Genomic DNA, 15155 nt, shown 5'->3' on the forward strand with positions numbered 1-15155 from the left:
TGGGACCCAGGAAGGGGGTGGTTACACCCCTCTCCTTTGATCCTGGCCGCGCTGGGACAGGGGCTGGGAGGCCCCAGAACCGGTTTGGCCGGATCCTGCAAGGGGCAGCCTTGTGCTCCCCAGGCAGTGTCTGGTTTCATTGAAACCTCCCTACTCCAATCCACTATCTCCTGTCTGGGGTGGTTTGACACCGCCCTGTGACAGGAAACTCTTTGTCCAGGCCTCCTCTGCCGGGTTTCGGTCAGCAGCAGGAGGTCAGACCCGTGTCTGTGGCAGGGGCATCCATTTTGTGGATCTGAGGCTCATTTTAAATCAACCGCGTTTCAGCAAAGTAACATGTCTTCTCCCTCTAGAAGGGTGGAATGCTATCCCCGTCGCCAGAACTGGCGAGGGGATAGTATTCCAATTCGTATGACACCTTACACGACATGTTTTGATAAAGCCAAACCAAAGTTGCTATATAACCGCGAGGATTATAATGCGCTTAAGAGTATATGGTATGGCATTATCCCGGATCAGCTTAGGGAGTTGTTCCCGACAGCTGCAGACAGGCTCAGCTCACGCCAGAGCACCATCTCACATAAAACCACGCACTCTGCCTCCAGGATTGATGAGGCCTTCCATAGGAGTGGCTTACAGGCTATATATGTGTCCAGATATAGGTTTAGATATAGGTATACTATATCTAAGCAAGGGGTGATTACACCCACTTGCCCCAGCTGAGTGATCAGCCAGTTGTGTCAATTTAAGAACCAGCCAGGGGTGGCAAAAGCTATGCTTCAGCCCCTGGTAGGCCTTGGTGGCACCTATGCCCTGGGCACCTATAGTGCTCTGTACAGGGGCTGATAAGGTGACCCAAGCCAATCTAGTTATGCACCTAGGGTACATGGAATCCATTTTACAGAGAGAGCAGATAGCCTGGGGCCCTGATTAGCAGGGAACCAGGCCAACTAAGTCGAAAACCAGCTAAACACAAGGCAAAAAATCTGGGGTAACCATAGTCAGGTAGCCACCTTCCTACATAACCCCCCCCCAAACGAAAGGAGATAAGGCTATCCTTGGCCAGGTAAGCCTTTATTGCCTGAGTGGCCATATAAGGAAGTACCTGCACTAGCATGGGTACCCCCTGTCTCATGGTCCACTAAGCAGTCCCTCACCCTAGGGGTATTAGAGGGTCTCCACCATAGGGAATCACTACCTTGGGTGTGTTTATGCAAAGTTAAAGGCTGGTTTGGATATGGAGTATTGAAGTGAGGCTCCACTATTTTTGGGCTCAACTTCCTCCAATTATCTTCCACCATATGTGCCTTTCTTTCTTCAACTGAGTTGCACTGAGCTCTCAGGGTCAACCTCTGGCTACCTAAAGCTGGAGGCTGGGTCCCTCTGTTTGGCTTGCTGGAGGGACAGTTCAGGTTTGGGCCCTTTGGGTCCCAGGTTTGGCTGTGCCCAACAGAATCCATCTGTGGGAGGTCCCTAACTGTTTTTAAGGGGGCTCCCTCAGGAGTTTTTAAAGTTTTCACCTTACTAGGCCTACTAGTTTTGGTGCCCCTAATCTGTTGATGGGGGGGCTTTATTTGACAGGGGGCCCTCTGGGTCTCACTGTCCTTCTTGTCCTCTGCAGCCCTGGGCTGACTGAGGCAAGGTAGAGAGGGGCAGGTTACCTGCTCCAGACTGGATCCCACCTGAGAAGGGTCCACTGCCATCAGAGGCTCTGTCAGGCCAGGCCTAACAACCTCTGGGGCAGTTCCTTCATCAGGGGTAAGATCAGTTCCCTGAGGAGGCTGATCCTGTCCTACTGTCTGGTGAGGGGGAGATTTCTCTTCCTCCTCCATGCTCTCAGTTTGGGTGGAGTGATCCATCATTTCAGGCTTCACAACACACATATCTGTTTGAGTTTGGGCTGTGGCCATCACAGCCCCACCAACCTTTTCAGGAGGAGACTCAGTTTGGGTTTCTGCTGTTATCATAACAGCTTTGCTATTCTGGTTTGGAAGAGCTTCTGGTAAAGATGGGGCAGAGAGTTGCTCAGCCCTACCAACCTTTTCAGGAAGGACATCTTGAATTGGGGCTATAGCCAGTACAGCCCCACTAACCTTTCCATTGGAATTTACCATTCTAGAATGGATTTCCTGTTCAACCTCAGCCCAGACTGAGATTTCCAAATCATTACCCAGTAGACAGTCTACAGGCAAGTTTGGTGACACTGCCACTCTCTTTGGGCCAATGACACCTCCCCAGCTGAGACTTACTACTGCCATGGGATGATTGGTTCGGATGCCATCAATGTTTGTTACCTGGTATGTGGCACCTGGTAAAAGTTGCTTAGAGGGGACTATACAGTCAGCCACCATGGTGATGCTAGCCCCTGTGTCTCTAAAAGCTTCAACTTTCAAACCATTGATGATGGGTTCCTGTCTATATTTGCTCAAGGTATTTGGGCAAACAGAGAAGTTGGCAAACCCCATGCCAGTCTCATAGACAAGATCATTTGGGGATGGAGACCTGGATAGGCCAGGGTCCCCTTGGGCTCCAAAAGTAAACCCACCCAGATTCCTGGGTGTGCTCCCACTTCCTGGGGGATTACTGCTGACAGTAACAGGAGGTGTTGGAGCTGGCTTTGGAGGTATGTTTTCTTTATTGCCATTCTTGGGACAACAGCTGTCTGTTTTGTAATGCCCAACCTGTTTACAGGCATTGCAATAAGGCTTTTTCTCTGTTGAAGAAGTGTCTTGGGACCCACCCCCCTTCTTGGAGTTTTGGGGCCCTGGGGAAGTGTTTTCTTTACTTTTATCCCCACCCTTATCTTGAGGCTTGGTAGACTCCTTCTTCTGGTTATTGTCCTGATTCTTAGGCCTAATCCTGGTTCTGACCCACTTATCTGCCCTCTTTCCCAATTCTTGGGGAGAGGTCAAATCTGAGTCCACCAGGTGCTGGTGTAAGAGCTGGTTCTGACAATTACTAAGGATCTGCTCCCTCATAATCAAATTATACAATCCTGTGAAGTCATGTACTTTGCTGCCATTCAGCCAACCCTCCAGAGCCTTAGTTGCACAATCAACAAAATCAGTCCAGTCCTGAGTCTGTGTCTTCTGGGTGTCTCTGAACTTTAACCTGTACTGTTCAGTGGTTAAGCCAAACCCATCTATCAGAACACTCTTCAGGACTTTGTAATTGCTGGCATCCTCATGTCTGACAGTGAGGAGCCTATCCCTCCCTTTCTCTGAAAAGGAGTACCATAAGATTGCTGCCCACTGTTCCTCAGGAACCTGCTGTACCATGCAGGCTCTCTCCAGAGCAGTCATCCATTTGTGGATGTCATCCCCTTCCTGATAGGGGGGCACAATCTTTGTCAGGTTTCTACTATCATAGGACCTGGCTTTTTCTTTAGGAACTTTGCTGCCACCAGTGGCATCTAAGCCACACAATTTTCTCTCTCTTGCTAAAGCAAGTTTAGCTTGAGCCAAGGCTACCTCTTCCCTTTCTATTTGGAGTTGGACAGCCCTCATCCTGGCCCTATGCTCTTTTCTCTGGGAGGAAGTCATTCCTCTTTGAGATTCTCTTGAGGCACTAGAAAGGTGAGAGTCCCTTGACAGAGATCTCTCCCTTCTATTACCTGGGGGAATTTGGTTATGAGATCTGGAGTGGTGCTGGCCCCCTCCATTCCCATGTAGGTCCAAGTTGGCCTGGTTAAGCCTGGCAACCTGTACCTGGTTTCCCACCTGATCCTGATCTTCAGGCTCTTCTACATCAGAGCCTTCCTCTTCTTCTTCCTCCTCCACTACATCATCTTGAAGATCCTCATTCTCAGGGGAGTTTATCCCTTCCTCTGTTTCTAAGGGAGTCTGACTCACCTTGTCTAGGTCATCCTTTTCTAGGAGAGCTATTAGGGAAGGAATGGTAGGGCCTCTGCCCTTTTTTAGCCCCCTGGCTGTGCACAAGGCACTCAGGTCTTTGTGGCTAAGGTTGTCATATCTGGATGTTGTCCCTATAGGATCAACTATTACAGGAGCAGAGCCTGAGGCTCTTTCTGTATCAGACATGACTGCTAGTGAGGTGTAAGTGGTGCACTTACCTACACTAAGTGGTTTCCTACTGTACCTTGCTAGTGAGTTGTAGTCAGGGTGTGCTAATCCCTTTAATCTACAACTACTAAGTTCAGTAGAACTTAATATGCTAAGCTTTTGATTTATATGTACCTAGAGGTACTTGATGTGATCTTTCAATTTGATAAAGATTGCAATGGTAAAACAAACAGCAAGCTCAAATCCGCACCGCTGCACACCAATGTGAGAAGTTGGCCTGATAGGTAGTGTTTCCAATTCTGGAACCACTGGTTATCAGTCCAAACAAACCCCAAAGATGTCAGGTTGTAAGTCAACCTTGTAGACAAGCTATCCTAGTGGTAGCATGGACTAAGCAGCCTTAAAGGCTTAACTTAAGAGGTCGTGTTAAGCGAGCTTGTTTTACCACATACAATCCTGTAATCAAATGAAAGGACACCACACAAGTATATATTATAAAAATATATGTATTTATTACTAAATTACTCCCCAGTACTCTTTATGAGGAAAGGGGCACAAGCGTTAAATCAAAAGCACTGTTACACATAGAAAGTTGGCACAATTATGGCTGAGGGCGGGGGGCCACTCAGACCATATATCAAAAAAGTGGTATAAGTAACACTTTACGAACAATGGTTAGGCCTAGGGCCTAGAGATTCGCTGGGAGCAGTCAGGACAAGCAATGAAGAAGTCGGGAGTAGCCCACAGGAGACGGATGCAGCACGGAAAGTGCAGCGCGCACCAATGCACTGTCAATGGTGCGTAAAAGTCAGTTAAAGTGAATAAAAAGATACTTCCGCTGAACCTAGGAACACAAAACTTTAGACACAGGCCCTAGAGGTGTGTACCAGTGTAAATACACCGGCGTTGCAAAGTTACCTCACCCACAGGCCGTGGGTGCACAGGGTCGAAGTGGCGTCGGGTTCTGTCACGCAGGTTCTGGGTGCTTGGAGCTGTTGCAGCTGCAGGCGCTGTGAAGCAGAAGTGTCCGGTGCGATCCAAGGGTGGATCGATGTAGAAAAGTACCTGAAAGCAGAGGGGACAGAGTCTGGGTCACTCAGCAGTGACCAGGGTGGAACCAGGACGGAACCAGGCAATGTCGGGCGCAATCAGGCGGTTGTCGATAGGCTTCTCTCCGCTGTCACGTGGGCTCTGGGGCATCTGCGACGTCCAGGAGCAGGTCACGATCTGTCCCACGTAGGCTCTCGCCGTCAGCACCGTCGGCTTGAAGATTGTAGCAAACAGCACTTGGCAAAAGCAATCCACGCGGAACCGGGAGATTGCTTATCACTCGAACCAGGAGGGTCAGAGTGGGTGCTCCTTTTCACAGGAGCTGGTGCAGATCTGGAGCAACCAGAAAAGCAAGTCGTATTTCGAAGTTCGTCGGCACAGGGGCCACAAGCCAGCTGGCAAGTGACCGGGCCAACGCGTCGAGCGCACACAAGCAGAAGGGCCCCACGCAGCACTCAGCGAGTGTGGAGGGGTGAGCTTTGGTGCAAGTGGAGCTCGGGGCTGGGGCTTCTCAAACCCCGGTGTACAGCTTCGAGGGTCACTCGTGGGCCGCACGGTCAGCGTCTCGTGGCCTTTTCAAGATGGCGTGCCCCACGCTTCCGGTCGCCTCCACGGGTCTCAGCTCTGCAGGGACTGTGGATCGGGCAGGTAGAAGGCAGGCAAGCTTGATCTCGTCGATCTCTGTCGCTCGAGTTCCGGCGGGAACTGCAACAAAGCAAGGGTCGAGGGCTGGATGGTGCCTGTTTGCACAGGGTGGTCACTCCTTGACCACAAGGGAGATTCTTCAGTCTTCTCACGTCGTGTAGAAAGTCGAAGGGTCCAGATTTCGTTTCTTATGTTTCTTCAGGATGATCTGATGTCCGTTGGGACTGCTCCCCCTCTTATTCGAATCTAGGGGGTTGGACATCCTGCTAGGTCCCCTCCTATGGGTGGGACCCAGGAAGGGGGTGGTTACACCCCTCTCCTTTGATCCTGGCCGCGCTGGGACAGGGGCTGGGAGGCCCCAGAACCGGTTTGGCCGGATCCTGCAAGGGGCAGCCTTGTGCTCCCCAGGCAGTGTCTGGTTTCATTGAAACCTCCCTACTCCAATCCACTATCTCCTGTCTGGGGTGGTTTGACACCGCCCTGTGACAGGAAACTCTTTGTCCAGGCCTCCTCTGCCGGGTTTCGGTCAGCAGCAGGAGGTCAGACCCGTGTCTGTGGCAGGGGCATCCATTTTGTGGATCTGAGGCTCATTTTAAATCAACCGCGTTTCAGCAAAGTAACATGTCTTCTCCCTCTAGAAGGGTGGAATGCTATCCCCGTCGCCAGAACTGGCGAGGGGATAGTATTCCAATTCGTATGACACCTTACACGACATGTTTTGATAAAGCCAAACCAAAGTTGCTATATAACCGCGAGGATTATAATGCGCTTAAGAGTATATGGTATGGCATTATCCCGGATCAGCTTAGGGAGTTGTTCCCGACAGCTGCAGACAGGCTCAGCTCACGCCAGAGCACCATCTCACATAAAACCACGCACTCTGCCTCCAGGATTGATGAGGCCTTCCATAGGAGTGGCTTACAGGCTATATATGTGTCCAGATATAGGTTTAGATATAGGTATACTATATCTAAGCAAGGGGTGATTACACCCACTTGCCCCAGCTGAGTGATCAGCCAGTTGTGTCAATTTAAGAACCAGCCAGGGGTGGCAAAAGCTATGCTTCAGCCCCTGGTAGGCCTTGGTGGCACCTATGCCCTGGGCACCTATAGTGCTCTGTACAGGGGCTGATAAGGTGACCCAAGCCAATCTAGTTATGCACCTAGGGTACATGGAATCCATTTTACAGAGAGAGCAGATAGCCTGGGGCCCTGATTAGCAGGGAACCAGGCCAACTAAGTCGAAAACCAGCTAAACACAAGGCAAAAAATCTGGGGTAACCATAGTCAGGTAGCCACCTTCCTACAAGCAGTGTACCAGCATAGACATCTATCTAGCATTGGTGGCCCTGTGCATACAAGCAGTGTACCAGCATAGACATCTATCTTCCATTAGTGGCCCTGTGCATACAAGCAGTGTACCAGCATAGACATCTATCTAGCATTGGTGGCCCTGTGCATACAAGCAGAGTTCCAGCATAGACATCTATCTTCCATTAGTGGCCCTATGCATACAAGCAGTGTACCAGCATAGACATCTATCTAGCATTGGTGGCCCTTTGCATACAAGCAGTGTTCCAGCATAGACATCTATCTTCAATTAGTGGCCCTGTGCATACAAGCAGTGTACCAGCATAGACATTTATCTAGCATTGGTGGCCCTGTGCATACAAGCAGTGTTCCAGCATAGACATCTATCTTCCATTAGTGGCCCTGTGCATACAAGCAGTGTACCAGCATAGACATCTACCTTCCATTAGTGGCCCTGTGCATACAAGCAGTGTACCAGCATTGACATCTATATAGCATTGGTGGCCCTGTGCATACAAGCAGTGTACCAGCATAGACATCTATCTTCAATTAGTGGCCCTGTGCATACAAGCAGTGTACCAGCATAGACATTTATCTAGCATTGGTGGCCCTGTGCATACAAGCAGTGTTCCAGCATAGACATCTATCTTCCATTAGTGGCCCTGTGCATACAAGCAGTGTACCAGCATAGACATCTACCTTCCATTAGTGGCCCTGTGCATACAAGCAGTGTACCAGCATTGACATCTATATAGCATTGGTGGCCCTGTGCATACAAGCAGTGTACCAGCATAGACATCTATCTTCCATTAGTGGCCCTGTGCATACAAGCAGTGTACCAGCATAGACATCTATCTAGCATTGGTGGCCCTGTGCATACAAGCAGTGTACCAGCATAGACATATATCTTCCATTAGTGGCCCTGTGCATACAAGCAGTGTACCAGCATAGACATCTATCTAGCATTGGTGGCCCTGTGCATACAAGCAGTGTACCAGCATAGACATCTATCTTCCATTAGTGGCCCTGTGCATACAAGCAGTGTACCAGCATAGACATCTATCTAGCATTGGTGGCCCTGTGCATACAAGCAGTGTTCCAGCATAGACATCTATCTTCCATTGGTGGCCCTGTGCATACAAGCAGTGTACCAGCATAGACATCTATCTTCCATTAGTGGCCCAGTGCATACAAGCAGTGTACCAGCATAGAAATCTATCTAGCATTGGTGGCCCTGTGCATAAAAGCAGTGTACCAGCATAGAAATCTATCTAGCATTGGTGGCCCTGTGCATAAAAGCAATGTACCAGCATAGACATCTATCTTCCATTAGTGGCCCTGTGCATACAAGCAGTGTACCAGCATAGACATCTATCTAGCATTGGTGGCCCTGTGCATACAAGCAGTGTTCCAGCATAGACATCTATCTAGCATTGGTGGCCCTGTGCATACAAGCAGTGTTCCAGCATAGACATCTATCTTCCATTAGTGGCCCTGTGCATACAAGCAGTGTACCAGCATAGACATCTATCTTCCATTAGTGGCCCAAGGCATACAAGCAGTGTACCAGCATAGAAATCTATCTAGCATTGGTGGCCCTGTGCATAAAAGCAGTGTACCAGCATAGAAATCTATCTTACATTAGTGGCCCTGTGCATACAAGCAGTGTACCAGCATAGACATCTATCTAGCATTGGTGGCCCTGTGCATACAAGCAGTGTACCAGCATAGACATCTATCTTCCATTAGTGGCCCTGTGCATACAAGCAGTGTACCAGCATAGATATCTATCTAGCATTGGAGGCCCTGTGCATACAAGCAGTGTACCAGCATAGACATCTATCTTCCATTAGTGGCCCTGTGCATACAAGCAGTGTACCAGCATAGACATCTATCTAGCATTGGTGGCCATGTGCATACAAGAAGTGTACCAGCATAGACATCTATCTAGCATTGGTGGCCCTGTGCATACAAGCAGTGTTCCATCATAGACATCTATCTTCCATTGGTGGCCCTGTGCATACAAGCAGTGTACCAGCATAGACATCTATCTTCCATTAGTGGCCCAGTGCATACAAGCAGTGTACCAGCATAGAAATCTATCTAGCATTGGTGGCCCTGTGCATAAAAGCAGTGTACCAGCATAGAAATCTATCTAGCATTGGTGGCCCTGTGCATAAAAGCAGTGTACCAGCATAGACATCTATCTTCCATTAGTGGCCCTGTGCATACAAGCAGTGTACCAGCATAGACATCTATCTAGCATTGGTGACCCTGTGCATACAAGCAGTGTACCAGCATAGACATCTATCTTCCATTAGTGGCCCTGTGCATACAAGCAGTGTACCAGCATAGACATCTATCTAGCATTGGTGGCCCTGTGCATACAAGCAGTGTTCCAGCATAGACATCTATCTAGCATTGGTGGCCCTGTGCATACAAGCAGTGTTCCAGCATAGACATCTATCTTCCATTAGTGGCCCTGTGCATACAAGCAGTGTACCAGCATAGACATCTATCTTCCATTAGTGGCCCAGTGCATACAAGCAGTGTACCAGCATAGAAATCTATCTAGCATTGGTGGCCCTGTGCATAAAAGCAGTGTACCAGCATAGAAATCTATCTTACATTAGTGGCCCTGTGCATACAAGCAGTGTACCAGCATAGACATCTATCTTCCATTAGTGGCCCTGTGCATACAAGCAGTGTACCAGCATAGACATCTATCTTCCATTGGTGGCCCTGTGCATACAAGCAGTGTTCCAGCATAGACATCCATCTCCCATTAGTGACCCTGTGCATACAAGCAGTGTACCAGCATAGACATCTATCTTCCATTAGTGGCCCTGTGCATACAAGAAGTGTACCAGCATAGACAACTATCTAGCATTGGTGGCCCTGTGCATACAAGAAGTGTACCAGCGTAGACATCTATCTAGCATTGGTGGCCCTGTGCATACAAGAAGTGTACCAGCATAGACATCTATCTAGCATTGGTGGCCCTGTGCATACAAGCAGTGTACCAGCATAGACATCTATCTTCCATTAGTGGCCCTGTGCATACAAGCAGTGTACCAGCATAGACATCTATCTAGCATTGGTGGCCCTGCTCATACAAGCAGTGTACCAGCATAGACATCTATCCTCCATTAGTGGCCCTGTGCATACAAGCAGTGTACCAGCATAGACATCTATCTAGCATTGGTGGCCCTGTGCATACAAGCAGTGTTCCAGCATAGACATCTATCTTCCATTAGTGACCCTGTGCATACAAGCAGTGTACCAGCATAGACATCTATCTTCCATTAGTGGCCCAGTGCATACAAGCAGTGTACCAGCATTGAAATCCATCTAGCATTGGTGGCCCTGTGCATAAAAGCAGTGTACCAGCATAGACATCTATCTAGCATTGGTGGCCCTGTGCATACAAGCAGTGTACCAGCATAGACATCTATCTAGCATTGGTGGCCCTGTGCATACAAGCAGTGTTCCAGCATAAACATCTATCTTCCATTAGTGGCCCTGTGCATACAAGCAGTGTACCAGCGTAGACATCTATCTAGCATTGGTGGCCATGTGCATACAAGCAGTGTTCCAGCATAGACATCTATCTTCCATTAGTGGCCCTGTGCATACAAGCAGTGTACCAGCATAGACATCTATATTCCATTAGTGTCCCAGTGCATACAAGCAGTGTACCAGCATAGAAATCTATCTAGCATTGGTGGCCCTGTGCATAAAAGCAGTGTACCAGCATAGACATCTATCTTCCATTAGTGGCCCTGTGCATATAAGCAGTGTACCAGCATAGACATCTATCTAGCATTGATGGCCCTGTGCATACAAGCAGTGTACCAGCATAGACATCTATCTTCCATTAGTGGTCCTGTGCATACAAGCAGTGTACCAGCATAGACATCTATCTAGCATTGGTGGCCCTGTGCATACAAGCAGTGTTCCAGCATAGACATCTATCTTCCATTAGTGGCCCTGTGCATACAAGCAGTGTACCAGCATAGACATCTATCTAGCATTGGTGGCCCTGTGCATACAAGCAGTGTACCAGCATAGACATCTATCTTCCATTAGTGGCCCTGTGCATACAAGCAGTGTACCAGCATAGACATCTATCTAGCATTGGTGGCCCTGTGCATACAAGCAGAGTTCCAGCATAGACATCTATCTTCCATTAGTGGCCCTATGCATACAAGCAGTGTACCAGCATAGACATCTATCTAGCATTGGTGGCCCTTTGCATACAAGCAGTGTTCCAGCATAGACATCTATCTTCAATTAGTGGCCCTGTGCATACAAGCAGTGTACCAGCATAGACATTTATCTAGCATTGGTGGCCCTGTGCATACAAGCAGTGTTCCAGCATAGACATCTATCTTCCATTAGTGGCCCTGTGCATACAAGCAGTGTACCAGCATAGACATCTACCTTCCATTAGTGGCCCTGTGCATACAAGCAGTGTACCAGCATTGACATCTATATAGCATTGGTGGCCCTGTGCATACAAGCAGTGTACCAGCATAGACATCTATCTTCCATTAGTGGCCCTGTGCATACAAGCAGTGTACCAGCATAGACATCTATCTAGCATTGGTGGCCCTGTGCATACAAGCAGTGTACCAGCATAGACATCTATCTAGCATTGGCGGCCCTGTGCATACAAGCAGTGTACCAGCATAGACATCTATCTTTCATTGGTGGCCCTGTGCATACAAGCAGTGTACCAGCATAGAGATCTATCTTCCATTAGTGGTCCTGTGCATACAAGCAGTGTTCCAGCATAGACATCTATCTTCCATTAGTGGCCCTGTGCATACTAGCAGTGTACCAGCATAGACATCTATCTTCCATTAGTGGCCCTGCGCATACAAGCAGTGTACCAGCATAGACATCTATCTAGCATTGGTGGCCCTGTGCATACAAGAAGTGTACCAGCATAGTCATCTATCTAGCATTGGTGGCCCTGTGCATACAAGCAGTGTACCAGCATAGACATCTATCTTCCATTGGTGGCCCTGTGCATACAAGCAGTGTTCCAGCATAGACATCCATCTCCCATTAGTGGCCCTGTGCATACAAGCAGTGTACCAGCATAGACATCTATCTTCCATTAGTGGCCCTCTGCATACAACCAGTGTACCAGCATAGACAACTATCTAGCATTGGTGGCCCTGTGCATACAAGAAGTGTACCAGCGTAGACATCTGTCTAGCATTGGTGGCCCTGTGCATACAAGCAGTGTACCAGCATAGACATCTATCTTCCATTAGTGGCCCTGTGCATACAAGCAGTGTACCAGCATAGACATCTGTCTAGCATTGGTGGCCCTGTGCATACAAGCAGTGTACCAGCATAGACATCTATCTTCCATTAGTGGCCCTGTGCATACAAGCAGTGTACCAGCATAGACATCTATCTAGCATTAGTGGCCCTGTGCATACAAGCAGTGTTCCAGCATAGACATCTATCTTCCATTAGTGGCCCTGTGCATACGAGCAGTGTACCAGCATAGACATCTATCTAGCATTGGTGGCCCTGTGCATACAAGCAGTGTACCAGCATAGACATCTATATAGCATTCGTGGCCCTGTGCATACAAGCAGTGTACCAGCATAGACATCTATCTAGCATTAGTGGCCCTGTGCATACAAGCAATGTACCAGCATAGACATCTATCTAGCATTGGTGGCCCAGTGCATACAAGCAGTGTTCCAGCATAGACATCCATCTTCCATTAGTGGCCCTGTGCATACAAGCAGTGTACCAGCATAGACATCTATCTTCCATTAGTAGCCCTGTGCATACAAGCAGTGTACCAGCATAGACATCTATCTAGCATTGGTGGCCCTGTGCATACAAGCAGTATACCAGCATAGACATCTATCTTCCATTAGTGGCCCTTTGCATACAAGCAAGCAGTGTACCAGCATAGACATCTATCTAGCATTGGTGGCCCTGTGCATACAAGCAGTGTACCAGCATAGACATCTATCTAGCATTGGTGGCCCTGTGCATACAAGCAGTGTTCCAGCATAGACATCTATCTTCCATTAGTGGCCCTGTGCATACAAGCAGTGTACCAGCATAGACATCTATCTAGCATTGGTGGCGCTGTGCATACAAGCAGTGTACCAGCATAGACATCTATCTTCCATTAGTGGCCCTGTGCATACAAGCAGTGTACCAGCATAGACATCTATCTAGCATTGGTGACCCTGTGCATACAAGCAGTGTACCAGCATAGACATCTATCTTCCATTAGTGGCCCTGTGCATACAAGCAGTGTACCAGCATAGACATCTATCTAGCATTGGTGGCCCTGTGCATACAAGCAGTGTTCCAGCATAGACATCTATCTAGCATTGGTGGCCCTGTGCATACAAGCAGTGTTCCAGCATAGACATCTATCTTCCATTAGTGGCCCTGTGCATACAAGCAGTGTACCAGCATAGACATCTATCTTCCATTAGTGGCCCAGTGCATACAAGCAGTGTACCAGCATAGAAATCTATCTAGCATTGGTGGCCCTGTGCATAAAAGCAGTGTACCAGCATAGAAATCTATCTTACATTAGTGGCCCTGTGCATACAAGCAGTGTACCAGCATAGACATCTATCTTCCATTAGTGGCCCTGTGCATACAAGCAGTGTACCAGCATAGACATCTATCTTCCATTGGTGGCCCTGTGCATACAAGCAGTGTTCCAGCATAGACATCCATCTCCCATTAGTGACCCTGTGCATACAAGCAGTGTACCAGCATAGACATCTATCTTCCATTAGTGGCCCTGTGCATACAAGAAGTGTACCAGCATAGACAACTATCTAGCATTGGTGGCCCTGTGCATACAAGAAGTGTACCAGCGTAGACATCTATCTAGCATTGGTGGCCCTGTGCATACAAGAAGTGTACCAGCATAGACATCTATCTAGCATTGGTGGCCCTGTGCATACAAGCAGTGTACCAGCATAGACATCTATCTTCCATTAGTGGCCCTGTGCATACAAGCAGTGTACCAGCATAGACATCTATCTAGCATTGGTGGCCCTGCTCATACAAGCAGTGTACCAGCATAGACATCTATCCTCCATTAGTGGCCCTGTGCATACAAGCAGTGTACCAGCATAGACATCTATCTAGCATTGGTGGCCCTGTGCATACAAGCAGTGTTCCAGCATAGACATCTATCTTCCATTAGTGACCCTGTGCATACAAGCAGTGTACCAGCATAGACATCTATCTTCCATTAGTGGCCCAGTGCATACAAGCAGTGCACCAGCATTGAAATCCATCTAGCATTGGTGGCCCTGTGCATAAAAGCAGTGTACCAGCATAGACATCTATCTAGCATTGGTGGCCCTGTGCATACAAGCAGTGTACCAGCATAGACATCTATCTAGCATTGGTGGCCCTGTGCATACAAGCAGTGTTCCAGCATAAACATCTATCTTCCATTAGTGGCCCTGTGCATACAAGCAGTGTACCAGCGTAGACATCTATCTAGCATTGGTGGCCATGTGCATACAAGCAGTGTTCCAGCATAGACATCTTCCATTAGTGGCCCTGTGCATACAAGCAGTGTACCAGCATAGACATCTATCTTCCATTAGTGGCCCAGTGCATACAAGCAGTGTACCAGCATAGAAATCTATCTAGCATTGGTGGCCCTGTGCATAAAAGCAGTGTACCAGCATAGACATCTATCTTCCATTAGTGGCCCTGTGCATATAAGCAGTGTACCAGCATAGACATCTATCTAGCATTGATGGCCCTGTGCATACAAGCAGTGTACCAGCATAGGCATCTATCTTCCATTAGTGGTCCTGTGCATACAAGCAGTGTACCAGCATAGACATCTATCTAGCATTGGTGGCCCTGTGCATACAAGCAGTGTTCCAGCATAGACATATATCTTCCATTAGTGGCCCTGTGCATACAAGCAGTGTACCAGCATAGACATCTATCTAGCATTGGTGGCCCTGTGCATACAAGCAGTGTACCAGCATAGACATCTATCTTCCATTAGTGGCCCTGTGCATACAAGCAGTGTACCAGCATAGACATCTATCTAGCATTGGTGGCCCTGTGCATACAAGCAGAGTTCCAGCATAGA

Source organism: Lissotriton vulgaris, unplaced genomic scaffold (genome assembly GCF_964263255.1).
Source record: "Lissotriton vulgaris unplaced genomic scaffold, aLisVul1.2 SCAFFOLD_510, whole genome shotgun sequence".
NCBI classification, from domain to species: domain Eukaryota; kingdom Metazoa; phylum Chordata; class Amphibia; order Caudata; family Salamandridae; genus Lissotriton; species Lissotriton vulgaris.